This window comes from Neomonachus schauinslandi, chromosome 8 (assembly GCF_002201575.2).
Source record: "Neomonachus schauinslandi chromosome 8, ASM220157v2, whole genome shotgun sequence".
Lineage (NCBI taxonomy): Eukaryota > Metazoa > Chordata > Mammalia > Carnivora > Phocidae > Neomonachus > Neomonachus schauinslandi.
In genome coordinates this window covers 65346492-65362715 of record NC_058410.1, presented here as the reverse complement: position 1 = coordinate 65362715, position 16224 = coordinate 65346492, and the positions used below count along the sequence as shown (strand labels likewise).

Sequence of the window (16224 nt, the reverse complement as noted above, 5' to 3'; positions counted from 1 at the left end):
TTTTTGTTTTGGCTAAGGCAGGAGAAAGCACCGCCTAATAGTTATAGAAAATTACAAGGAATTTTCGGGAGTTAAGTGTGAAAAGAGTTGTTGTACTGAACTGTAAATGTTTTTTTATTTGTTTGTTTGTTTTTTTACTTCTGGGCATCCTAAAAGAAGGAGCCAAGGGAAAGAAAAAGACAATTTTAAAAATAATAACTAACCAACAGAATAGAAAGTGACAGCAGGAGGCCTAAGAGGAACCAGACAGTTGTTCTTCTGAATCAAAAAGAAAAAGAAAAGAAAAAAATGGTAGGTCTGAGACGCCCTGGATTCCAGATGAACTAGACATCAATGAGAGGAGGATTATCAAGGCAGAATGCCAAAGCAAGTCTTCCCAAATGTGCAAATAAGTTATAATAAATATGCTATACTTTAAAATATATGTGTTCTTAAATAACTCAGTGTTTTTCTCATTCTGAGTTGTTTTAAGAAGCCTTTTTTTTTTAACTGCTGTAAAGTCATTTACCAAAAATAAATATTGTGCTTTCATTACATCATTTTCCTAGTCTTTTTTATCATTACAGTTAAAAGTCCTATAAAATATGCAAATGTATTTACAAAAAACTGAGCCAGCATCATTTAAACATTCCTGTTTTTCAAAATTCCTTGTAAACAGTTTTCAGAAATTCCTCAAAGATTATTTTTCTCTCTCTTCTTTAAGGTTTGTGTAAGTGTGTGTTTGTGTTGTTCAGTTGTTTTAAGATGAAAGTTCCCAGGTCTCCCTTGCCTGGAAAGTCTCTGGAGCAAGCAAGGAAGATGAGTGAGGTGGAAGGGGTTGAGGGCTTGAGGAGAGAGGGCAAGCATGTATCCAGATCCTGGGTAAGAAGGGCAATGGCTGGCAGTGAGCCTTTCTGCCTGGGGCACAGCCTCCACAAGTGGTGGGCACTCCCAAGCCTGCAAGTCTGGATGAGTCTGGCCTGGCCTTAGGGGTCAAGGGCTTCTGACAGCACTCCTGGGGAGAAGGGATGAGCACTGAGTCTAAACTCTGTAACAGTACAGTCCTACAACATCTGGGATTTTAGTAGTAATGCTAACATATATAGGGTTTTTTTCTTCCTTTAATTTAAAAAAAATTGCTTTCCTCTAATTTTTCTTCTATAATATAGGTATTTTAAACTTCTTTTAAGAATTCTGTACAATTATTATGGTTTTTAGAGGGGAAAGAGAAGCATTTACAGACCTTCTACAACAATTATCTTGCTTTGTCAGTTCCTTTTTTAACCTCCATGTTTTCTCATACTTCACAGTCAATGAGCTTAAATATTTTTGTTGCTTTCCCCAAATATCCACCAATTTGTTCATCTTAACAGCTCCGTCCAGACATACAATATAGAAAATCGTAGGAAAGTGTCATAGACTTGAATGAGGGTAATCAAAGCACCTCTCAAAGTATCAAAGAACTATTATTTTGCTGTTTTAAAACATTGAAGCATTTTTCCTTTTTTTGTTTTTTTGTAATTTTTAAATTTTTTTTTTATTACATTTTTCAGAGAATTGCTCTAAGCTGTTCCAAGAACAGCCAGGAGGCAGGAAGGAGGTTCTCTTCCACCCACCCTCTATTTGACATAGCGCTACACATCTGCAATAAAAACCTTGGTCTTTTGGTCCCAAAATAGCTAAAGGAATAATAGAGATGCTCAGTGGCATCTTCCCAGCTGCCCCATGGGAACCAGGCCTGCCATACATCCCCAGCCTGCCTCAAGGGCCCATGGGCTAGAAAAGCCCTGGGGATCAGTGAGCAGCGTTTCTTCCCAGTTCCAGCCCTTCAGCATCCCCATCTGGTCTCAAATTATTTTGTTGTAAAGTTGCCCTTTTTTGTGCTTTTTTTCCTCTCATTTTTCATCTTCTTCTTCTTCACCTCATATCTATTTTCCCCCCCAAACATGTGCCCTCTGAACCCCACAGATTCTATACTTTCCTTAACAAAAGGTTACAGTTCACAGAGTGTGTCTGGAGTCTTCAGGTTGGTTGATATTAGCTGGTATGTCAACAGTTCTTATTTTTAAATATATATTGAGAGAGGTTTGTTTTTTAATGTAGCCTGTTCAGCATCCTGCCCTGTGCAAGTCCTGGTCTCCCCCAGGTGGAGGAAAGAGACCCACTGACACTAAGTATGGGTGACTGGTCTCTCTGGACTGCTTGGGCTGCACTTTGAGCCTCTTCATGTTCATCTGGAAGCTGTTCGTGGCCTGGCAAATGGTCTGCGTGCTGGCCGGGTTGTTGGAGCTCACAGAGCCTTCTCTCTTTTGCTGGTGGATCACTGGAACTTACTGAGGACAGAAAGACCTGTCTTACTTGACCATAGTCAGCACAGTGGGTGGCTGGACGTGCATACTTCTGACTCCAGCGTAGGCCTGCTGCAGGGGGTCTGTGCCGGTGTGGTTCTGTGCTTAGGGGTGGATGCCTTTGGCAAAACACAGCTTCCACTGCAGGTTGCCCAATGGCCTGCTGGGGGAAGGCCGGTGAGCCTTTCACCCCAGTAGGGGATGGGATGTTAGGCACGCACAGCTGGTGAAGTGATGCTCCAAAAGGTGTTGCCACCTAGGTTGAGGTTATGGGTGAGGGCACCAAGCCATTCATGTTGAGGGCCACCATCTGCTGCATCTGGGCAGCAGTGAAGGTAGCCATGGGGTTCAGGTAGCCATCTTGCTCGACTGATGCCATTAGTCCCACTTGCTGCTACTTCAGTGCCTGTGTGTCGGTGCCATGGGCCCCGAACGGGAAGGCCACGGGGTTGAACATGCCCATCTGGCCAGCCATCTGTTGCATTAGCTGCGCCATGTACTCCTTGTCACTGTCAGCAAACCTGACCACCAGACTGGATGAGGCTCCCAGCATAGTCTAGCTCCTTCCATTTTTTTTAAAATGTGTTTATAACACTAGGAAAATTTTCTGGGACCTTCCTCCATTTGATTAATTTGATCTCTGGTATCGGCCTTTTTTCTCTTTTGCCTGTTAGTTGACATAATTTTAATTTTACCTTGCCAAATTTATTCGCAGTTTATAGGAAATCAAATTCTTCTTTATAAGAGAAATATTATACTAACCACTCACTGCCATAGACCAGCAACAAGTGCAGATGCTGCTGCAAAAACAGCGCCCTTGGGGTTTAGGGAATCATACTGTGTTGGAATTCATCATATGAAATCATTAATGTTAAGGGACAGTTTTCTTAACATAATCCATATGGGTTTATCCTGAGTAATTTTCTACTTGAAGATTTATAGCCTACTCTTCTACCATTCAATTGAGCTGAATGTGTGCATCTGTTTGTTGGATAGTTCATATGTGAATATACTGAAACATTTACCAATTTCTAAATAAAACAGGCCACACAGGCATTCTACTTTGTCCTATAACACTGTAGAAGATAACTACTTAAATTTCCATTTTTCTCTTAAATTAAGAGAAACAAATGAAAGATAAACACACATCTTGTGATTAATGTGGAACCTTGAATTTAATCAGTCATGCAAGGAAATTTTGGACTTCATGTGAAAGACCTAACAGATATAATGGCACATCTACTCAGAATCAGGAAGCAGATTTAATTAGACAATTAGTATTTTGTAGCTCAGTTCCCATTTTGATTGTCTTCCCTATTACTCTGGAATTCAACAGATCTTACGTATAGTATGCTGAAATTTAGCTAAATCCTTTCCCTACTCCATGAATTAAACTTTCTTGGAGGGAGCTTAAACTAAATATCTGATTCTGCTAAAACACGGTTGTACTTTATTACATTTTTCTAATATCTTTATATTTGTTTTCCACATGTGGCAAGATATACAAATAGGGTAATTTGGCAATAAAAGTTAAAGATACAGGACAAATGAGTATGATACAGAGAGAGAAAGATGGAAAACATCTTTATAAATATGAGATCAAGTCTATTAAAAATAATTTTAAATGAATAAAGCAAAATACTTTAGTCAAGAGTCCGGATCTATTTGGTCTCTTATGCTTGTCCTCTTCTAGGGAAGAACAGAACACACAAAGTATGTTGCCTAAAATTACCTTATTTCTCTGAACTTCACCAGAGAATTATCTTGCTATTTTATAGGTGAACCATTCTAATAAGTAAGATTTTTTTGGAAACATCAAAAATTCAGTTGCTGGACTAGGTCCAAGCAATGGTGATATTAATAAATTGAAAATGAAATTATTTTCATATAAAACTATTTTTACTAAGTTCAAAAAATATCCACTTGGATATATCTTGTAGTTCATCTCATTTAATTATCCCACTTATATGAGATACAGGCTCAGAAATCAAGGTTACACAAGTTAATTGAAGAAACGGGACCAGATGCAATTTGCTGGACATACAGAAGAAGTCTGGAATAGATGTTTAATAAATGTTAAAAAAAATATGTTCCTCAGTCATATGCTATAATATGTTTCCATTAAGCAATGTGGAGTATGCTAATATGGAACACTTTTCTTATCCTATACCTCAATCATGTCATCTATGACTTAGAAGAGAGAAGAATTTTATTATTGGTGGGGAGAAAATAAAAATTTAGGGGCATCCGGGTGGCTCAGTCAATTGAGCCACCGACTCTTGATTTTGGATCAGGTCATGATGTCAGGGCCATGAGATGGAGCCCCACGTCAGGCTCTGGGCTGGGTGTGGAGCATGCTTAAAATTCTCTCTTTCCCTCTCTCTCTCTCTCTGCCCCTCCCCTTGCTCACACACACACACTCTCTCTCAACAACAAAATTAAATAGATATTTCAAAATATAATATGAATATAGAATAGATATGTTTTATATAATAATATACTTTGTTATCAAATGTATATTTTCTGTGATTTATAGATTTTTCCAGGACAGTTAAGTAGCCTGAGCTACTAATGCACCCTGTTTACAAACACAATATCTTTCCAAAATCTCTTCTTAAGGTATTCTCTGGGCATATCTTTACTTACTTGAAGATCAATCAGAGGTATAAACTATTGATGGTTCCAAATTCTTGAGAGGTGGGGTCTACAGCAATCACATACTGTTATTAGCTAAATAAAAGGAGTTTCTGCAGTTATATATTGGCTGTCAACCAACAAGGTGAGAGCTCTGATATCCTCCGTATTGATATTCCTTCTTTAGTTTCTAAACACAATTGTTTTGTTCTTTGGTGATAACAGTTATGTATAGCCTGCAAACTACAAAACCTATGTTAATTCTCTTCAAACTGTACCTTTACAGTATATATGGCATTGCAGTAAGTCCCTAGAAAAGTCTAAAGGAGGAAATTTCATATGTATATGAAATCTCTAAAAACTTTTTTGTTGCTTTTGCAACATTAACAAATAAAGGTCTCATTTCTTATAAATTAGTGTATAATTTAATAAATCCATCAAATGATTCATATGTTTCCTTATCATCTTAATAAAACACTATAGAAATTTAATACTTTCTAATAAAGAACAAGTATAAATTAATAAAAAACGGAAGGAAGGTCATCATTCTTCTACGAATAAATTTAAGATGGCTTTATTTTTATATCATTTGTGGTATGCTAGTAATGTGAGAGTATTTATCTAGGTTTGAATAAAATATAATTATTTACTTTTCTTAAAGAGTATCACTATAAAGGAGAATAAACATTAAACACATATTGCTATACATGTGGAGGGGTCCTTGCTTTTAGCTTTATAGTAAGGGAATACTAAAATTCTAAATTTTGGAATAAATTTTCTTTAGTGTTATTTGATACTGAAGAATAAGTTAATACATCTTTCCTGAGTTTGCTTTTGGGGCTTTGTGATGTCTATTGATAAACTGACTTTGCAAACATTCAAGCCTGCCAATTGGCTTTCTCTTACTTTCTAGGCTCCTGTGCAAGATTATTTAGTAAGGTTTTTTGTTTGTTTTAAATTTAGAACAATTTTGTTTCCCTTCCAATAGTACCTGAGTCCAAGGTCCAGGGGTTTTTGTTGTTATATGGGATTGAGACAAAAATAATTTCTCCATACATTTTGGTCCTGTGATTATTAATGAATTTTAATTTCCCAAGTCCTCTGATGGTCTATCCTATTAAAAAAAAAGGAAAGAAAGGAAAATGCCCTGTTAGAGTTATGTTTAAGGAAGCATCACAGCAGGGCTGAGTTTAAAGAGTGGAATCTGACCAGTCAGTCCATTTATTGTCCTAGGGAGCAAAGTATACTTAATTGAACTTTTCTTTAGTTTCCTCATAGTAAGTGGTATAAATTCTTGTCAGAAAAAGATGCCGTAAGAATTAATGAGCAATTCCATTTAAGAGCTCCATGTCTGACAACTGGTAGGCATTTAAAAATGCTTGTTGTATTATTGTTGTCATTGCTACCATTTTGACGGCTCTGTTAAAAATATTCCTGACAGTTCAATTCCTCTCATGAAAAAGGTAAATAATCAGGAAAAAATTTGAAGACATATAAAAGAAGATGCCATAAATTGATCCAATGTATTTCATCTGGCAAAATGTATTTTGTACTTGACAATAATGGGACTGCAAGTATTCTAATTACTGAGCCCATTGTACTTTCTGACGTTTCAAAAATAAATAGACAATTACAGATTAGCTGATAATTCTTTAAAATGAAACTTTGGTCCTTTGACACTTCTCAGTCCCCATTATTGATTGTTTAGAGGATTAGGTGAAGTCAGGAGGCTAAACAAATTATAGAAAATCTATATTAATATACAAATTCCTGCAGCAAAACCTGAGTGACTATCAAACTGATATAGAAATGCTGTTTGGACAATTCTCCTGCATTATCACTGGGCACAAAAATGTGCTGGTTCTATCAGAATGTTTTTAGATGGGAGACTGCCATCCTTTTCTGGTGATCTCTTTGCAGAGAACACAAAATGCAACCATAGTATGAGTTCTGAATATGGGTGCTACTCAGAAAGGCCTTCTGAATCTCTTGCCTTCTGTTTTATTCTCTAAACATATGAAAAAACTTCACAAGTATATAGTGACTTAAAGGATCACATTATAAGACAATAAATTAAATGATATTTATATTTCTTTTGGTAAAACCCATGTGTTGGTCCTAATACACACACACACACACCAGAATACACATGCATGCATACACACACACACACACCAGAAAAGCCAAGATAAACTTTCTCTCTGAATTAAATTCTCTAAAAGCAGAATTCTAAGAACAGTATAACTGAAGTTGTATAACTAGGTCCCTTATTTTTTGTTAAGAAAGCTTATTATATATCATCAGAGGTTTAGGTCCAAGATCAGAATATCCATGGTAAATATGAGAAGCTCTAACAATTTATGTAAAGAGGTAACACAAGGAAGCTTATTTTATTTTTTTATTTATTTTATTTTTTTTAAAGATTTTATTTATTTGACAGAGAGAGAGACAGCGAGAGAGGGAACACAAGCAGGGGGAGTGGGAGAGGGAGAAGCAGGCTTCCCGCCGAGCAGGGAGCCCGATGCGGGGCTCGATCCCAGGACCCTGGGATCATGACCTGAGCCGAAGGCAGACGCTTAACGACTGAGCCACCCAGGCGCCCCAAGGAAGCTTATGTTAATCACGAGCAAGCAGCATCAGCTATTCCTTGAATAATAACTATCATTCTCCCCAGATTTAACATGTAAAGTCAAAATCCATTTTCATCCTTAACTGTACTTCTATTTCCTATTTATGCTAAAGAGTGTTGCTTCTTTCTGTTCTGTAATTTTTGGTCATATTGGCTTTACTCACTATACAATTTGTTGCAATATTCACTCTGAATCTTTTATTCTATTTGAAATTAACTTGAATTTCATGAACACCATAGTATGCATTTTCCTCTTCAAAGCACCTGTGTGCTCGCACGTGCATAAATGCCCATGTGTGGTTCTATTTGTGTGTGTGGGTGTGTTCACTGTAGGGCTGTCTATTTAAAAGCATGATTTCTTGAAAACAATGCACATGCATATAGCCCAGGCAAAAAATAGGGAAGGAGAAAGAAATGATGCATTGATTAATGGTGTAAAAGTCTTCAAAACATAGCTGCGTCACTGACAGAAATAGGGAAGTGGCAGAGTTAATTTTTAAATGAAGTTGAGGCATTTGATACTACAGCTATTGAGGTTGAATTGACTAGCATATTGGCAACCAAATAGTGTTTCCCCTCTTAGTTCCCTTATTTCTAAGTTTAATCAACTCTGTATTCTTTGTTTTATGCATCTACACAATATAGATTCTAGACTCACAAACTAGATAGCGACTCTTTAATAAACATTTACCATTTGATTGAATGTCAGCTAAAAATAATAATAAATGGCAGCTGAGGAGGGATTTAAAATTCAGAATAATCAATTTAAAATAAAGTATATTGCTTTGGGCTTCTTGTTATATATAAGGCCAAAATCAATACTTATTATTATTTTGTCCACAACTAAGTCTAATAATCATGTAACAAATGGCATTATTGCACTTGAATTCAACCATTCATAGAGTTCAACCATAGGAAAGTCAAGTAACTAATCAAAGCAAAACCAACACAAACCAGTAATTTCATCTGCAGATGCATATGAAAATCAAGAACATGTAGCAAGGTAATGTTTGCCTCCTGATTCTTATTTAAGCTGACATACGCCAATACTGAATTTTTTTCATATATAAGCTACATTAGTGATTTAAGTGCTACCCTAAATCCCATTTATTTTTATTTTGAGGTTTTAATAATGACCTAAAGAAATTGTGCAGAATAAACAGACATTCCAACTTCATTTAGCTGGTTTGAGTTATCTCTGTTAACCCTAAGAAAAGCAGCCAGTGTTTGAACAAGAGTTGAAGTGTTAGGGAGGAAATGTCTGAAATAGAGTTTAGATGTGAATGAAATGAGATTAAAGAAAGTCTACATTGTTTTTTTGTAAACTTAATCTCTATATAAAAACTAACATCTGAAGAGTAAATCTACGGAGTATCATTTTGCCAAGCACGTCTATTAATATAAAATGGGAGAATGAGTGAAACATATGCAGGTTTCATGAGAAGTAAATACATGACTTCAGGAGTGAAAGACATTAACATCTTATGGTTGGTTTGTTTGTTTTTAATAATATCTGTCAATCAAAAACTTACAAAAAAAAAAGAAAAGAAAAAGCCTGCTATGCCAAACAGATTAGACACAGAGAGCTAAGAAAAGGAAGATGGATAGAATTGTTCATGGGGCAGATAATCTTTCCCCTTTCTTGCTAAGAATAAGCAGAGCTGCATTTGTGGAAACTTAACTAAGCAGAAACCTGCAGCGTCTGTTCAGTGCTGCTGACCTGCCAGCCGGAGAGAGCTGAGTTTAAAGGGTTTAAGCTCTCAAAGAAGCCAAGACTTGGCTGATCATCTTGGGCTCAGCATATTGTGAGGCATATGAACACTCTTCAAAACTGGCAGGGAAGAAGGAAGGAAAATTGAAAATCTAAACACAGTAGCCAGTTAAAATTCAGACAACTGTAAGGGTTGTGTTTTCTCTGAAGCATTTGCTTATACTCTATGCCACTGAATAAATAAATAAATGGATTTACTTTTGGGGGGAAAGACGAGCAGTATAACTTGAGATTACTGCACTACTCTTTGGTACACTGGGAAAAAAAAGGCAAAAAGAGAGAGAACATATACATATTCTAGTAGGAAATAAAGAAATTTGTGTCAATTTTCTTCATGTGATCTAGTTTTTTTCCACTGTTCCTAGAAATTTGTTTATATTATTTATGAACAAGTTTTATTATTAATTTCAACAAAATTAAATGTTTGAATACATTTAACATAATATTCACCATTCTAATGAATAAACTCCAAAGGCATGCTTTTAGAAATGAATATGTACAGTAACCCAAAACTAACAATGGCTTCATTAAAAGTAAAAAAAAAAAAAATTGACTCGGCTCAAAAAGAGTGAAAGATATTAATTTCTATTCTATTTTGTTTTCTAGTTTAACATTTCTGGGTTTTCTGTATATGAGAGAAAACACAATGCCACTCACTCCTGGGAATGTAAAAACATGTTGCCAACAATATCTCAAACTGACATAGTTTGGATTTGTTACATTGATACAAAAAAAAAAAAATGCTAAAGACATTCAAAGTTCACCACTCCTGGGTACTTCATAGGCTGAGGGCCTGAAGGGCAGATGTAGCCCATATATCTGCTATCAGCATTTCTCCTGATGCCACCCAGAACTGCTGAGCTGCAAACTGAGAACTATTGGTCACATTACTGACAAGTTTTTGAAAGGTTATGGATAAAGCATTCACTGAAGTTATAGTAAACAGTCTTTTGCACTATATTTACATTCACAGTTCTAGGCTAAAACTAAAGTCCAGTTTCAATACAGAAAATGTCTTTTCCTCAAGAGAATGAGAAACACACGAGAATAAAATACATATATCATCTGAGACTCAACTCTGAATGATTTCAAACATACAATTGAATATTAGGAAACTTTTATATATTTTTTGTATTTATTACTACATAGGACTTGCTTTTAGCTTAATCTCTTTAAACTACTCTTTCAGTTTTAGATTAAATCTAATTAGTGTTTCAAAATATTATTATTCTAGAAATCAAAGTAGAATTCAGTATTCTACAAAATTTCTACCATGCATAGAGACATTAACTACATCAATAAGGCAGAAAAAATGAATTTTTTAAAAAGGAATTTAGACATTCTTTACTGTTAACACAAATTCAACAGAAAAGGAAGGGTAGGGCTTTTTGATTACCTCCAGCCAATAAATCACATGCTATTGTAAAGGCTCTTTTGTTTGAGAAATACATCCTTTTCTAGGAAATAGATTTTCTTTCTGATATGGTCTTGCTCAAAATCTTTTCAGTTGTTTTCATTGTGCCAAACTGAAGTTTTTATAAATTGTTTATGGGTGTCAAAGTTCCTTAAAAGTTCAGTTGGACTGTTTACTCTCCAAGCAATAGTAAGTAGGCAACAACATTTCTGTCAGTGTTAAAAGTTGATCTGCCAAGTTTTAATGCGTGGCTCAAGTAGGAGAAGCAGTTTGTTGGGAAAGCAAGCTGTCCAGTACTTGACAAGATTTGGTTTGTCAACAGTATGGCTGAAGGTGTTTGACATGATACATCCTTTCTCCATCATACTTCCAGCCCTATGTCAGAATGTATATTCTCACCTGGACTCAATCTGCTGAATTCTTTTTAACAGGAAAGAGAAAACTATGATTAAGGAATAACAGTAAAGGATATTAAGAGAGTTTTTACACATTAATTTTCATGAGACTGTGACTAGAGATAATGAATGCTTCTTTTTTTTTTAAAGAGAGAATGAGATAGAGAGAGAGCATGAGAGGGGGGAGGGTCAGAGGGAGAAGCAGACTCCCCGCCGAGCAGGGAGCCCGATGCGGGACTCCATCCCGAGACTCCAGGATCATGACCTGAGCCGAAGGCAGTCGCCTAACCAACTGAGCCACCCAGGCGCCCGATAATGAATGCTTCTTTACATGCAGCAGTAAATTCCCTCATCTTGTCATATGAAGAAAAAAAAATATCTTAAAAAAAATTATTTCATAAGAAATCTACTTGGCTGGGGCGCCTGGGTGGCTCAGTCGTTAAGTGTCTGCCTTCGGCTCAGGTCATGATTCCAGGTCCTGGGATTGAGCCCCGTTCCCTCTCCCACTCCCCCTGCTTGTATTCCCTCTCTCGCTATGTCTCTCTCTGTCAAATAAATAAAATCTTAAAAAAAAAAAAAAAAAAGAAATCTACTTGGCCAAACTAAGGAAAAGTGCAGACACTGTGCAACTGAAGGGATTTCTTTGCAGTCTGAAATGGCTGTCTTACTTGGCTGTAAATCTCTCTTACACAATGCCTGGGGTCTTGCTTGCAGGAATGTAATGAAGTTACACTGCCTGAATGAAAATTTTAAAAACAAATTAGGGCAGAGGACCTTGCCAGCTATCCATGATTTGTGGCAGTGCTTATCAGTAGCCAGTGTGGGGTGATTCACCGTGAGAACACCAAATCTCTTTGTCCCAGGCCGCCATGTTTCACTCCAGTGTCAACATATCAGGGGAAATGAATGCTAAGCTGTAACAGTCATAGTGTCAGGCATGTTTGTAACACATGCACAGAGAAATTTACAGCTGGGAAAAACTAAGACACATCCCCTAGTAACTTGCTTTACAGAGTTCTTGCTTCTGACTGATTCAGTAGCAGCCACATACCTTTAGACATCGTGACCTCACTGATCTTCAGTGTTTTCAACACGGCTGTATGGATTAAATTACTCTATGAACCAGTGTATTTAGAATTATCCTATGGTATGTGTTTAAAGTGAAGTTCCTCAAAATTAAAATTTTATCTTTTAAATAATTACATAGTAAGTACTAATGAACTAAAACTTTACTAATTTGAACTTTGGGGCGCCTGGGTGGCTCAGTTGTTTAAGCGACTGCCTTCGGCTCAGGTCATGATCCGGGAGTTCCGGGATCGAGTCCCGCATGGGGCTCCCTGCTCAGCGAGGAGCCTGCTTCTCCCTCTGACCCTCCCCCACTCATGTACTCTCTCTCTCTCTCTCATTCTCGCTCTCTCAAATAAATAAATAAATCTTTAAAAAAAATAAAAAAATAAAAATAATTTGAACTTTGTAATAACTCAGACCAAGAACAGTACTCTTTCCTATTATCTCTAAATAAACAATGTTTTATACCAATTATATGTTATATTAACATCATAAATTTTTGGATTTGTTTTATATGATTTTGTGGAAATAAAAACTCTTTCTAGGTATTAGAGGCAATTTAGAGACATTTTCATAAATTGACTATTAGCTTAAAATCATTGTTATTAATATGTTTAAATTATTTGCTAGCTTAGCTAAACTTAATTGATATAAAGCTTATTTTCCTATTTTGGGGAACACATCAGAGTTAAAAGACTGGGCACTTCAGCCAACTCTTCTGTCCTATGTACCCAAGGCACACTTTTTACACACATGAGAATTTTGTACACCCATGGATGCTGAAAGAGGAGATTGCAAGATTTTAAAAACAGAATTAGAATGTGTTATAACTGGTTAAAGAAAAAAGGAAGGGGTGGTATCCAAATAATGAAGTCAATGTTAAGGCCAAACAGAAGCCTCACATGTAGTAAAAGAAAGTAATCCTAAGCACTTAGAAAGCAAAGCATATTCAATCAATGGGGCAATTAACCTTTATTTCCAAAAGTGGCAAAACCTGATCCTTGATTCTGCTCAGAAACAGCATTCATGTAACAGGCCTAAAACTGTTCTCTCCCAAGTTGTCTACTCATGTAATCTTCATATGCTTTTTCCAGTACAGTAACAGAGTTTCTGAATTTTAACATCTGGAGAAATGACACCATCACTCACTTGCCTCAAATAGTAGCTGAAAGGTGATCAAATTAGAAGACTTCTCCTTGAACAATTCCTGTGGCCCCTATATCTTCAAATTCTCTCTGAAAATTGCCATTCACCTTTTCTCAGGTTTGCATTCCATTTTACAAGTACACAAAGAAATATATATAGTCAATTTGAATATGAATCCAGTTTAAGAAGTACTTCTATTGGGCGCCTGGGTGGCTCAGTTGGTTAAGCGACTGCCTTCGGCTCAGGTCATGATCCTGGAGTCCCGGGATCGAGTCCCGCATCGGGCTCCCTGCTCGGCAGGGAGTCTGCTTCTCCCTCTGACCCTCCTCCCTCTCATGCTCTCTGTATCTCATTCTCTCTGTCTCAAATAAATAAATAAAATCTTAAAAAAAAAAAAGAAGTACTTCTATCAGTTGTCATAAGCAGTTCCGATTTTAGTTAACCATTTCTGATATTTGTGTAAACTGTACACTTTACATTCTACTGGATTGAGGATAAGTGATCTAGACATGGTCAGCCAGTATGTACTGCTGATTTTCCTTTTTGTATGGAAAGACCAAACCACTTTTTAAGAACACATTTTTTAAGATTGCCATAAGATGCTAATCTATTACTAGACACATTTGGCTCACAAATTTGTTTCTATTTTTAGTGGCAAAGATAAATGTCATAACCAAGAAGTTGAGACCAAGCAATCAATGTCCATCTATCTAAAATAATTTTTCTGACTTATTTCTCTTGACGTCGCTGGAATTCAGGAACAAAGTCATAAAGCTACCCTTTGCTCTTCCTTCTCCTTCTCATCAGCTAAGCAATTGACACATTACAATCAATGATTCCTCTATATTTTTGTCTCCCCCCAGCCCCATTTCCAACTCTTTGATTATCTATATATAAAAGCCTCACTTTTGAGTTACTTCAACAATCTCATATTTGTATTTATTGACTTCAGTATCTTTACTCTACAGGCCACTCTTTACAAGCATCTACTTAAGCTTCCAAAAATACCATGCAATTGGACTGCCCAAAATTTTGGATAAGACCCCACTGGATGAGTGTCCAGGGTATGTCCAATTTTTTTTGTCCTCTGATCATGTCATTTTACTGCATCCTACACGTTTTGATTTGTAGTACTTTCAATGTTTTCTAATTTCCACTTCGATTGCTCCTTTGACCTAACAGCTCAAAAAGGAATTTCTAGATGCTGATTATATTTTATTTCTTGACTAGGGTAGTGGTTATATGGTCTGTACTTATTATAAATTTATCTGTATGTAGAGAGGTATATTTATACTTGCATACTTTTCTGTACTGAGTTACCCTTCAATTAAAAAAAAATTCATTTGAAAAAAAGACTAAATTGTTAAGGAACAGAAATGCTTCGACTTGGGTGGTTGAGGTTGAAATGCAAAGTGTGTTTCACAGCAACCATCATGTTACACAAAGTAGGACACCTCCTGAGAATGGATCCAATTAAGGGAAACCAGAGTTGAAAAGTGTAAAAAAGGCAACACTGACATAAACCTACAGAATATATTAATTTATTTATAGTTAGATACAAGAGTCTATTGTATGTTATAAGATATCTTATAACAAATTGTATGTTATAAGATAACTACAAATGTAAAAGTCTAACATTATATGCCAAGCCTTTTCTAAAAAATTTAATAAATAACAATTTTCTTATGTAATACTACTTTGTTATAAAATACCTCTTAATTTTCAAATATATTACTACTTATTAGTTATCTTTTTGTTACTGATTCTTGGCTTAATTCCATTGTGATTAGAGAACCTATTATGTATATTATCAATCCCTAAAAGCTTGTTGAAGTTTACTTGCTTTGTGGAGCATATGGTTACTTTTTATAAATGTACCAGGAACGAATGAAACAAATGTGTTTTCTGCAGTGTTCTATATAAAAAGGCCAATTAAATTCTAAGGTTAGATAATTATGCTGTTCACATGCCTATATCCTTCCTAATATTTTTTTTTCCCGTGTGCCAATCCATAGTTTAAAAGTTGTATTGATTTGTAGTTTTAGAATCCATTTTACTATTTTATATAGTCTCTGTGTTTCTGTCAACATTTATTGTCATTACAACTTTTGAAATATTCATTATTCTTTTAGAATCAGATTCTAAATACTCCAATTTCTAAATCTCTATTTTATCTGTTTCTATCACCTGTTTTTTTTCCTCTTGGTTTTTAGTTATTTCTTATTTTTTTATTATGAATTATTTTGATTGGATTTTTGAGTAGGGAAATTTAGTATAAAAATTAGATGAGGGGAGTCTGCTTCTCCCTCTCCCGCTCCCCCCTCAAAAAAAAAAAATTAGATGATTTTATTTATTTTATTTATTTATTTATTTATTTTTAAAGATTTTATTTATTTATTTGACAGAGACAGAGGTAGCGAGAGCAGGAACACAAGCAGCGGGAGTGGGAGAGGGAGAGCAGGCTTCCCACCGAGGAGGGAGCCCGATGTGGGACTCGATCCCAGGACCCTGGGATCATGACCGGAGCCGAAGGCAGACGCTTAACGACTGAGCCACCCAGGCGCCCAAAAATTAGATGATTTTAAAGAGTAAGTAATATATTCATCCAGATTTTCTTTCCCTGACAGGTTAGTGCAAATCACCTTCAACCAGGGTTTCTAAACCTTGGGACTATTTTTATTTTTGACTGGATAATTCTTTGTTTTGTAAAGATGCCAGTAGCATTTTCCCAAGTTCTGACAATCAAAACTGTTTCCATATATGGTCAAATGTCCCCTGGGGGCTAACTCTGGTGTCACCCCTGCTTAAGAACCAATGCCTTAACCCATTAGGAGCTGAGT

The 16224-nt window shown here is 36.0% G+C and overlaps 1 pseudogene; it reads right to left on the bottom strand.

Moving 5' to 3' along the window:
- Positions 1 to 2073: 2073 nt before the first annotated feature.
- On the bottom strand, positions 2074 to 2880 carry LOC110583554 (annotated as a pseudogene).
- Positions 2881 to 16224: the final 13344 nt, after the last annotated feature.